The sequence below is a fragment of the Silene latifolia genome, chromosome 2, assembly GCF_048544455.1.
Source record: "Silene latifolia isolate original U9 population chromosome 2, ASM4854445v1, whole genome shotgun sequence".
In the NCBI taxonomy this organism is placed as follows: domain Eukaryota; kingdom Viridiplantae; phylum Streptophyta; class Magnoliopsida; order Caryophyllales; family Caryophyllaceae; genus Silene; species Silene latifolia.
Window position 1 is genome coordinate 34544569 of NC_133527.1, and position 11338 is coordinate 34555906.

Genomic DNA, 11338 nt, shown 5'->3' on the forward strand with positions numbered 1-11338 from the left:
ATTTTACAACTCAGTTGGTCCAAACAAACATGTGACAGCAATTGGTCCAAAACTTGGGTCAGTTTGCAAAACCTACCGTTTAATATAGAGACATCAAGAATTTTCGTGGCTTATCAATTTGAAAACATATGCGAATTTTATGATTGATGGAGTTGGAATTATGTGAAAATGATTAATACAATTTAAATAAGGATTTTTACAAAATCGTTGGTCAAACATCACTGCACAGAAACTTCCTGACCATAGCCCACTAAAATATTTATTACTCCTAATCCGTATATCCTATAAGCATGAAACCAACGCCAAATGAACACTAACTCACGAGGCTATCTCCCATAAAATTTCCATCCATAGGCAATAAACAGAAAAGAAATAGCAGTAAGGTCAATTAAAGAGTACAATCAAACAAAGCAAGTTTCAGCACTAAGTCGTTCATTTTCTATGTTCCAAACTCTTACAACCATATTATCGATACTAACCCATCCTAACTTAAATCTCACACTGTACTTTCGTAAACATCTATCCCGTAGAATCCCTTCGCATATCGATCTACTCCGTACATCTAAATCACGATTGCTATGACTATAAACATGCAATTCAAAAGTGTTTCTAATTACTGTCACAAGACTATACTAGCATGGCTTTGGGATCACATAACCGCATATTACTAGACATAATAGTACTGTCAGCACATCATTCAACATCCACCTAGGTAACTATCATCGACTCGCAATAATTTTCATGCTCACGACTACCACAACACTTCATTGATTATTAACCTGAACTCGAAGTTTTATTTCTCATTTCCACAACATTATTGTGGACAAGGCCCTCGGGAACTGCGTCCGAGGGATCCACACCCGGCATAATCGACTCGAGGTTCTTTCGAATCGAATTAAGACAAATTAGAGTCGCCACCAAGTTTTTTGGGAACTTGGAACCGTTCAAGTCAACTTTACACCTTTCATCGAAAAGCATAAAGCCAATCGACTACGAGTGATTAAAGATAAAGACTTGTACCCTATATCACTCGATTAGAATGACTCTCGTAATCCAATGGTATTTAGACGGATCCACAAACCATAGATCTTGAGTAAGGGGTGAGGGTACGTGTTGGGAAGCCCATAAGGACACCCAACCCCGCCCGTCAATAACGGCCTCTACTAAGTCAAGTGTCGGATTTCAAACAAGGTCATAGCTACTGCGATGTATGATATGCAAACGTTGTTTTAACCCTAACATGTGACAACAGTTTCTATGTCGTTTTAGATGCAACTAAACTAACTTTGTCAAAGTTGTAATTTAGCATGTGGGTTGATTGATCTAACAACATTCAAACAAAGCAAACAAGGCTTAAGGGGGAATGGGGGAGCCGTTGGGATCTACCTATTACAAACCGGGCATTTCATGCCGACACAACGATAAATAAATTACAACTCGATCTAATTACAATTGCTACATACAACTCAAAACACAACACAAAACACACGGCCATTGGACCTCGAAAACCGTGCACATGAGGGTGGCCCACGGCTCACATGACCCACGGTCCTTGGGTCATCCTCGTATTGCGTGCTCGCGCTTAATCTCATCGAATTAGACATAGGGCTACGCACCAAAGCATGCATTAGCATAAACCGGGCCATGTTGCTTTAGACAACACGCGGTTTACTACGCTTCTACAAGCATTGGGAACAACCGTCTAATCAAACAAGACCAAGGTTTTTAGAAAAGGTTTTGACTCAATAAAAGTAAAACAAACTTGAAAGATTACAACTCGATAAACAAACTGTAAATTACAAACTACCAAAACAACAAAGAACAAACGATAAACAAAGAAAGAGAAACGAAAAAAGAAAGCCAAAACGCACGGCCAAATCACGGCCCAAACCAACGGCCAAGATAAGGCCAACCTAGTTCCTAAGTTAGATTCATCGGTTAGATCGAATGATTGCGAAAAGGGATAGGAAACAAGTTAGAGAAACGAGTTAAAAACGATGTTGATTGATTGTCGCATGAGGGTGCATTCTACACGGCCTAAAGGGTCTAATTAGGTCAAATTCGCTAATTAATTTACCTCATCGAGTGTCAATAAGAAGGTGCTAATCACGCACTCTTATACTAGCGAGAAATTAGGTGAAAGAGAGAGATGCATTCAATTATTTACAGAATCGTCGATTGATTTTATAACTTACGTCGAAGCCACCTATCATGTCTAATTAGATTATTAAATTAATTTAATGTTATCTAAATACGTCATAGGTTAACAATCAGAGGTTAAACTAACATACAACGGGTCCTAGGGTATGTCGATTGGCCGAAACAGTAAGGGGGTCAAAAGCGATGAAAGTTAGACAACTCGTTTTATTTATGCCCTACCTTGAACACGAGGATATGTAAATGAGACGGGGGTGTACGACCGACAGAAGGAGCGGTTTCTTTTCCCATCTCAAGTCAACGCGGGTGTTCATGGTGGTACTTTAACTCATACTCGGACTAACTAGTTTCATAGTTAATTAAAACAAACGATAATCAAAACGAAAACAAACAAAAAAACAAACTAAAAAAAAAAAAGGCATAAGAAAGCGAAATAAAAAGAGGAAAGAGAAAGGGATTTGATGCACCCTCAACCTACATGTATCGTTGACACCGTCTTGGGTCGTAATCGATGGTAGATTTTATCTCGAGAGGCCGTCGTCGACGAAGAATAAAGCAAACACGCGTTTTGGAAAGTTTCTGGACAGCGATTTTAAAACAGTGATATCTCCCTCGTTTCACGACGAAAATTCGATTCGAAAGATGTTTTGGAAACTAGAAAGAGAGGAAAACAGTAATCTTAAAGCAACCCCTGCTCGTTTTGGGTTATTGGGCACGAAAAACGAGCACAAACAGAACTGGACAGACAAGAAGAAACCGCGAAAACAGAGTGTTATTTCACTCTGTTTTTCGAGGGATTTCGTGTACTCTCAAGGGCAATTTGGCTCGTAATTCTTTGTCTAATGTGTATATGGATGTTATGTGGTTAATTAGGAACAAGAAACTCAAATTTTTATGGAGATTTGATGGAGGAACGAATGGGTTTTCGAAGAGGACACACAAACAGTTTCAGTTTGTGTGTCGGTTTTGTTTAGGGTTTTTGGAGGATGTTTAGGGTTTGTTTCTGAGGTTTAAAGCTTGTAGATGATGGTAGGATGTATGGAGAACTTAGAGGAATGAATGTATGGTGAAGGGGTGGTATTTATAAGGGTTTAAAATAGGGTTTAAGGGAGGAGAGGCAAATCGGGCTCAATGAACATAGCTGCTGTCCATCGGTTTTGGGAGGGGTTTCTAGGGTTCGTTTTGGGGGATTTATTGGTGATTAAGCTAGGATAATATGGGTAGGATACTAGGGTATGGGTTAGGGTTAATGGGTACGGGTCTTGGTAGTGTTTGGAGCGGGTTTGGGCTCGCGAACTGAGCTGCAAAACAGGGCAGGGGTTCGGTTTTATGCGGGCTGCTTGTGGCCTGTTTGGGACGAGGATTTGGGCTGCTTGTGAGGGGGTTCGAACATGGGTTGATGGGTATTGGTATAGGTGGGTTAGTGTACTCGAGATTCGTGCCAATTCGTAAAAGAAACGGGCTCAAAAATCGAGCTAAAATCGAGCTCAAAACACACGTGTTCAAAACGAATTCTTCGCTTTTAAATACGATTTTTCAAATCAATTAACAATTTAAAATAAATGACTTTTCAAATCAAATATTCTCATAAAAATGATTTTTCAAATCAAATATTTATTTTATTTTCAATAAAATAAACTTGGGAAAATAAATTCAAAATAAGATAAAATAAATTGAATTTACCTAAAAACCATATTTTAAATATCATTTAAAATAATAAAATGAACTTACTAAAAAACATTAATTTAAATATCATTTAAATTAATAAAATACTTCATCGACGACGCCCATTCTACCTCGTAAAACGAGCTCCAAATAATGACAATGACAACTAAAGAATACATGTGTCCTATCATCATCGGGTGTTTGTCGGGTTCTCTATAAATTCCAATATCGACGGATACGGGTATCTACAGAGCCCCCACTTTGACTGAGGCTTGGACAAGGCGAAAGTCAAAGTACACCCCAGTCCCTCTCGACCCGAGGATTCTTGGTCGTTTATAGTCCATTAGACTTGCGTATATAAGCTCTTGACCATAAGAAGAGATCATACCTGAAACTTCGTTGGGGATTGACTCTTGCTTCTGTTGCGTCGAAATATCATCGTTGGTCATCGACCCATAAATTGCATAAATGGTGGGTTGAGCCTTATCCTTAGGCGCCTACGTATCCGTTTCTGACGGAATCAAACCCGCGTCGTAGTTCGGCCGCTGCTTACACTTGCCCAAATTTTATCATCTGCTGGCGTATGTCCAAAATTCGTCATCTGCTGACATTGGCCCAAAATTTATCATCTGCTGGCGCTTGTCCGAATGGGACGGGACTTTCCGAGGAGGTTGCCGCCGCTTTCATCATTTGCTTTCAGCTACGGAATTCTTTCATTTCATACTCTTGTATCGAATTGAATTCTTGGTGGATGTCATCCTTTACATCTTGATAATGGTCTCTGAAGCCAACGGCTTCAGAGCCCCCAGTTTGCAATGGCTCTAAAGTCGAAGACTTTAGAGCCCCCCAGTTGAAGCATATCCTGCTATATTTGAAACACAAAAAAACATGTACTAGCAATAATCATCACATAAGCACACTTGGATCATCGATCTTGAAATTGGATCATTTGAAATACTGGGTCATCGACCCGAAAATTGAATTTGAAATTTTTGAATGATTGGGTCATCGACCCGAAAATTGAATTTGAAAATTTTGAATGATTGGGTCATCGACCCGAAAATTGAATTTGAAAATTTTGAATAATTGGGTCATCGACCCGAATTTTGAATTTGTCCTCACTTAGAATGTTGGGTCATCGACCCGAAATTTGAGTTTGAAAGACTGGGTCATCGACCCGAAATTTGAACATGTTGAAAATTTTGAATAATTGGGCTATCGACCCAAATTTTGAATTTGAGATGAATCACTTGGATGTTGGGTCGTCGACCCAAAATTTGATTTTGAACTTTGAGATTTGAACCTTGACTTGGATCATATATCCATAATGCGCAAAAAGTTTTTGAAATTTTAAAATTTTGAAATATCTGGCATTTTGAAATCGAACCTTGATGGGTGAGCATGAAATACGACTTAGACACTCTGTATGACTCGTAAACCACGTGGGCGTAGCCCGCTACCGTAAAACAAAAAAGGAAAATAAAACCCTAAGTGTGCACGGGCTTTAATTCAAATATGGACTTGCTGTGGGTAGAAAGGTAAATTGGCCGTTCTGGCGCCAAAAGATGGCAAATGGGAATCACAAGGTCGTCGAACTTGGGACGGAGATATCGCATGGCATGGGCGTGCTCCCGAGGGCACATGGGAATCAAGATCACTTGGTGGATTAAACTCACAGAGCAACAACGTTGGCTTCGCCCAGACACTAAACACAGACTGATTTTATAAGAATAACTTAGACATCACACATGACTTTTGTTGGGAACATTCTGTCACTCTTCTCCTCGCCTCCTTTCTTTTCAGCGAGTTTCATCATTTCTTGCCACCGCCTTCTTTCTTTTCAGCGGGCTTTTACTATTTTTTCTTCCACGCCTTCTTTCTTTTCAGCGGGTTTTTCATATTTTCTGTTCCCAACACAAACCCACATATATATGACTGAGCATCTTTGTCTACACCGTTAGATAGAGCTCATTCTGAGACTTGACACTACTTATCTGAACCTGTATTCTTATCCTAGCCTACATCGAGTGCTAAGACCGACTCAAACAAAGGTGGCTTCATTTGGACTTGGTTAAGACCCGTAAGAAACCGACAAGATGACAACTTGGTTGATGAGTGGATTGAATCCCTTATTCTGAAGGACTGCCTACGTATTCGCGTGGAGCGAAATCAAATCCGACGTAGTTCGATCAAGGTGCATTAAATTGGCATTTTGGTTGTGTGTACACACTCGAAGGTTTCACCTAAGGTATCATGTCGTATCCCATTCTAGCCTGTAAGGTACCGTTGTATCCCGTGTCTAGGGTTGGTACAAAAGGTTTTGATTCTTTGGGATGTGGAGCTTGGTAAAAACAAGTTGGAATGGTTAACCATCATTCTGAAGGTTTGTTTTGTGGTGCTAAGGCCAAGGGCTATGGCTGCTGATGTGGTTGGAAATGGTGTCTTAGGTTTGACGAAACCCGAGTGCAAATGGGTCGGGAAACGATGTGGGTTCAAATTTCCATGTCTGGATCCTAAAGGCTTGGGTGTACTAACACAAGCTGATTGATTCTCAGAATCCCTAACTATTCCCTCATAAATGCTTCGGGACGGACTTAGGGGTATGGATAACTGCTGATGGTACTACCTGACCATTTTGGCTTCGCCTTTGAAATTTGATCAACATTTCGGCGTTTCTTTTCCATTTTCTTCTTCTTCTTCTTCTTCTTCTTCTTCTTCTTTCCTTTTTTTCTTTTTTCTTTCCTTTTTTTCTTTTTTCTTTTCTTTTTCTTTTTTCTTTTTTTCTTTTTTCTTTTTTTCTTTTTTTTCTTTTTTCTTTTTTCTTTTTTCTTTTTTCTTTTTTTTCTTTTTTTCTTTTTTCTTTTTTCTTTTTCTTTTTTTCTCTTCTCTTCTTGAAAATGGTCTTCTACTCATTCTCTTAGTCACAAATGGGTACACCTTGAAAATTGGGCTTCGCCAACTAAATTGGGTTGGAACTAACAATTCCTTCTTAGAACGGGTTGATCTCTTCTCTCTTTGAGAGGGGATGATTTTGTTGGGGAAAAGGCTTGCCTTCCATCATCGATAGGGAAAACAAGGTGCTAGTCCGGGTTCGTCATAGAATCATCTAAAAGCTTGTCATAAACATTGGTTCAGATGGAGGTTTTCTACCACCAGACATGGAATAGGTAAAGGAATCAAACACGGGATCCTATTGTACCTTACATTTTGAAACGGGACATATTTCTACCCCAGGGATGCCTTTGAGTGTGTTGTGCATTTAATCATGCGTTCAGAATGATTGAGGATTGAAAACAAGACATATTGGGAAACGAAACTGCAACTTTATTGGAATGACACATGCTTAACAGACTCGAAGGAATGATTCCTAGGACACACCCTAGGTCATCGCGGAACAAACGACTCAACTTCAGGAAAAGAAAGTCCTAGACTCGACTCGACTAAGATAAGAAAACAGATCCCGACTCATAATTTCAAATCTGGTCATGAGCTTTCTCTTGTTCAATTGTCAACTTAGATGCTCGGTTCTTGTCCTTGATCTCTATGATGGTCTGCCTCCATCCCGAGGTAGTCCTCTGAGGATCTACGCCAGTGATGAAGGTTGGTGAATCGAATTGTCCTTTATTAACTTCGTTAGCGAGAGAAGTACATTCTAGAGCAAGACTCCCGACTTGAATTTCATTCTTCGGGTTTGGCAAGAATTCAAAGCAATCCACAAATATCTTCCCGATGAACACCTCTTTCAAGTGACATGGGCGTATAAGATGGGAATAATCGACATTGTCTTCGACAGAAACAAAGTTAGAGTGATCGCCAAATGGATTGGTGATGTTGTTGGGCTTTATGGCCGGGATTGGGAGCGTTCCGTTCTCAATCATATCTTGAATTTCGTGCTTTAGTCTAAAGCACCTTTCAGTATCGTGTCCCTTCCCTTGATGAAAGGCACAGTAGGCATTCGGTTTGTACCATTTGCCTTGTTGTTCAGCAGGTGGATCCGGAGTTGGACCAATGGGCTTCAACTTTCCTTGGGCTATGAGCCTTTGGAGAGCGTATGTATAAGTGCATCCGATATCGGTGAATGCCCTCGGAGCTTGGCGCTGCGGTTTCTTCGATTGCCCTTCTAAGAGATTGATGGCTTCATCAATATGGGTCGTTGCTGGGGCTTTTGTCTTAGATGACGAGGCCCCTTGGTATCCTTTTGGCTTTTCGGCCCGCCCTTATGACATCATCTTCTACCTTTATCCCGATTCTTATCAATTCTTTGAAAGAGCCAAAATTCTGGTATTTCAGAGCATTGCGGTAAATAGGTCGTAGATTCTTTACGAACTTATCTACCATTTCAACTTCGTCAGGCTTCTTGGCTAATTTCACGCTTTCAGCGCGCCATCTTGCAAGGAATTCAGTAAAACCTTCTTTGTCTTTCTGTGTCATCACCTCCAATGTTCTTATGTTGGTTTGAATCTCGACATTATCAGCATAGTGCTTGCAGAACTCCACCGTGATATCTTCGAAAGTGGGGAAGTTCTTAAGGTCCAGATTGTAGAACCACGCCTTCGGGTGTTCATCCAGAGATTGGGCAAAAATTTCAGAGAGCATGTCAGCAGGTACTCCTTTCAGTGCTAAGTACCCCTTATAGGCCTTAACATGGTGGACTGGATCTTCTGTGCCCTTAAACTTTGGGATGTCAGTGAGTACCATGTTCGTGGGCAACTTATCCTGAACTGGGGCATAGGCCCTAGCATTCTCATAGTGAATGTTCTTCCCCTGGGAGAGCTTCAAACGGTCTTCGATGAACTTGAACCGTTTTTCCGATCGGTCGGTGGTGGAGGGGAATCTTCACACGGCTTGATTCGATTGCATCCATTCGGGTCATCATGAGGTTCACGGCCTCGTAAGCTTGTTAACAAAGCATCTTCCATTGCTTGACGTCGGGTTTTTGGCGGCCTTTCTACAAGAAAACCCCGTACTGAGTCAATATTTAAAGTAAGAGCCCCTGCACACTTAAGGACTCGACCCCAACCTGACTCAAACAAAGACTCGACTTGAGATTGATTAGACAAGGGTTCGACTCACGGTTTGATTTAGACATTGGTTCATTTTAGACTCGACAAAACGACATGACTCAAACTGTCATAACTCGATTCTAAACTGGACTTGGTGTGACTAAACCCGTGATTGGGCTAACACAGCCCATGGGTTCGAGTGAAAACGTCCTAAAGGGCCTAGCTTGGACGTTTTTTGTGGACTTTCCTGGACCAAAAGGTCGACCAACATGACTCGAAGCCCAAGAGGTGAGCTTGGGTGACCCAACAAGGTCGTGTTCTAGACTCTTAGGACGAAACACACCCGGCCTAACACGGCCATGACCCGGACACGACTCGACGCATTTCATGCTTGGTTGAGGTTCGAGAAACATTTTGGATTGATTTTGAAAAGATGAAGGATTGATTTGAAAATGAGATTTGAAATGGGCAGCATGCCGGCTATAAAAGCTCATTTTTGGGCCGAAAATTCTAGTCCTATTTGGGCAGCATTCCGCGTTTTTAAAACCATGCTATTTTGAAAATAAGTTGTTCAAAAGTTCGGTTTTGAAAAGGACATGGGAATTTTCGAAAAAAAGACTTGGGAAAACAAATTGCACATTGTCATTCTCATGTTATAAGGATGTATGCTCCTAGACATCTCTAAGTCTCGGCAAGTCTTCTACAAGAAGGTCTATGCCCTCCATCCTTTTGCGGTCTTATAGAGCAAGGTGTCTTAAGGTAAAGTACCTAGAAGATCGTCCCCACTCCCAAGAACCACGCGAGGCGAAGTGGAAGCGAGCAATGTGCAGCTTCCTGGCATAGTGGGACGTCGCCCCCCACGCATCACGAAGAAACGCTGGGACGGCCCGGGCAAGTCCTTAAGGGTTTATGCATGAATCGTAGCACTATGAGTAATGTTTTATTTTCCAACACTTTCTTTTCAAGTTTCACCTCGGAGGAAAAGACCCTAGAAACACAGTGTAACTAGTCCTCTTTTCCCCAGTGAGTCGCCAAATCGTGGACAAGGCCCTCGGGGCTGCGTCCGAGGGATCCACACCCGCATAATCGACTCGAGGTTCTTTCGAATCGAATTAAGACAAATTAGAGTCGCCACCAAGTTTTTTGGGAACTTGGAACCGTTCAAGTCAACTTTACACCTTTCATCGAAAAGCATAAAGCCAATCGACTACGAGTGATTAAAGATAAAGACTTGTACCCTATATCACTCGATTAGAATGACTCTCGTAATCCAATGGTATTTAGACGGATCCACAAACCATAGATCTTGAGTAAGGGGTGAGGGTACGTGTTGGGAAGCCCATAAGGACACCCAACCCCGCCCGTCAATAACGGCCTCTACTAAGTCAAGTGTCGGATTTCAAACAAGGTCATAGCTCTTTGCGATGTATGATATGCAAACGTTGTTTTAACCCTAACATGTGACAACAGTTTCTATGTCGTTTTAGATGCAACTAAACTAACTTTGTCAAAGTTGTAATTTAGCATGTGGGTTGATTGATCTAACAACATTCAAACAAAGCAAACAAGGCTTAAGGGGGAATGGGGGAGCCGTTGGGATCTACCTATTACAAACCGGGCATTTCATGCCGACACAACGATAAATAAATTACAACTCGATCTAATTACAATTGCTACATACAACTCAAAACACAACACAAAACACACGGCCATTGGACCTCGAAAACCGTGCACATGAGGGTGGCCCACGGCTCACATGACCCACGGTCCTTGGGTCATCCTCGTATTGCGTGCTCGCGCTTAATCTCATCGAATTAGACATAGGGCTACGCACCAAAGCATGCATTAGCATAAACCGGGCCATGTTGCTTTAGACAACACGCGGTTTACTACGCTTCTACAAGCATTGGGAACAACCGTCTAATCAAACAAGACCAAGGTTTTTAGAAAAGGTTTTGACTCAATAAAAGTAAAACAAACTTGAAAGATTACAACTCGATAAACAAAGCGTAAATTACAAACTACCAAAACAACAAAGAACAAACGATAAACAAAGAAAGAGAAACGAAAAAAGAAAGCCAAAACGCACGGCCAAATCACGGCCCAAACCAACGGCCAAGATAAGGCCAACCTAGTTCCTAAGTTAGATTCATCGGTTAGATCGAATGATTGCGAAAAGGGATAGGAAACAAGTTAGAGAAACGAGTTAAAAACGATGTTGATTGATTGTCGCATGAGGGTGCATTCTACACGGCCTAAAGGGTCTAATTAGGTCAAATTCGCTAATTAATTTACCTCATCGAGTGTCAATAAGAAGGTGCTAATCACGCACTCTTATACTAGCGAGAAATTAGGTGAAAGAGAGAGATGCATTCAATTATTTACAGAATCGTCGATTGATTTTATAACTTACGTCGAAGCCACCTATCATGTCTAATTAGATTATTAAATTAATTTAATGTTATCTAAATACGTCATAGGTTAACAATCAGAGGTTAAACTAACATACAACG